The sequence below is a fragment of the Chrysochloris asiatica genome, unplaced genomic scaffold, assembly GCF_000296735.1.
Source record: "Chrysochloris asiatica unplaced genomic scaffold, ChrAsi1.0 scaffold00068, whole genome shotgun sequence".
Lineage (NCBI taxonomy): Eukaryota > Metazoa > Chordata > Mammalia > Afrosoricida > Chrysochloridae > Chrysochloris > Chrysochloris asiatica.
Genome location: NW_006408586.1, coordinates 14,261,323 through 14,262,703, shown reverse-complemented (window position 1 = coordinate 14,262,703; position 1,381 = coordinate 14,261,323). Strand labels below are relative to the sequence as shown.

At 34.7% G+C, this 1,381-nt stretch overlaps 1 pseudogene; it reads right to left on the bottom strand.

The window, feature by feature from the left end:
* LOC102822326 overlaps positions 1-1,381 on the bottom strand; it is a 34,845-nt pseudogene that overhangs the window by 1,536 nt on the left and 31,928 nt on the right.

Genomic DNA, 1,381 nt, shown 5'->3' with positions numbered 1-1,381 from the left:
GGAAACCCTGTACAGGGTCACTATGAGTCGGAACCGACTCCACGGCACTTAATAACAACAACATATATGTCAGCAGTGCCGTGAATATTTTGTCTCTTTTAGCCACACATTTGAAATTCCTACTAAATTGTTTTTTTTCATGAATCAGAGAAAGTGGGGGGAGATGCTAATAGCAGGGTTAATTGTGATTGTAGAAACCTAGAAATATCCCAAGGTCCTTGGTCAATTTTGCCATCTCTCTGGTTCTAAAATGAGCCACGTTGGTGATGTAAGTGAACTCTGTGTCTCCTTGCTTTAAAAATCAAGTTTGCCTCTCTCTGATATGTGCTTCCTGGGACTTGAACCAGTGACCTTACCTATTCTCTTCGTTTCCACAGTCTTCTGAGGCAATACATTGATTTTGCATGAGTGAGAAGAATCCTCCAGACTAAAGTCTGAACTATGCAGAATTGGGACTTGCCAGAATCTCAACCATTATATTTATGACTTTGGAGTTCTGATAAACATTGCAGCAAATATCTGACATGTGGGAGCATACCAAAGGAAGAATTAGTGGTTAATATCAAGGATTATGGAGAGGGATAGCACCAAAGTCGAACAGTTTGGGTATTTTTTTTTTTTTTTCAACTATTACCTTGTAGGGAGCAGCCTCATGCTGATCCTTCAAAAGAAATTGTTACTACAGTGTTAATTTAGTATCAGTTTTTACAGAAATAACTATGTTTGAGAAAGACCACCAATTAAGAGTTGACTAAAAAAGAAAATTGCTAAACATACCAAGAAATAATGTTCTTGCAATACAGACTTTTTAAAACTATTGATTATAATAGGAGACTCGTTCTGCTACAGATATATGTGTAAAGTTCAGCTTTAAATTGTACTAAATTATGCGTCAAAATCAACTTGACAGCAATATTTTGCTTTTTTAAAGGGTAAAATTCATTAAACTATTGTTGTTGTTGTAAGTGCTGTTGAGTCAGTTACACCCCATAGTGACCCTGTCTAGGGTTTACAAGGAGTGGTTTGTGGGTTTGAACCACTTACCTTGTGGTTCAAACCAAACTTGTTTTGTCCCACAGCACCATACCTGAAATAAAAAAGCAGTAAACATCATTACCTAGGCTTCATAGGACATACATTTTTAAGTTTTCTGTCAAGTCATTAATAAAAATAATCCATTCATTTTTTCTGATAACCATTTACATAATGGTAGATGATTAACTTGAAAATGTTCTTCAGTCGAGTTCTAAAAATCAATTCAAATAAATGCTATAACTTGCAAAAGAGAACATAATTTCCAACAGAAATGATAACTAAGATGATCAGAAATGGGTTATACAGAAAATGAACTTTTCAAGATAAAAATATCATAGATAATTTT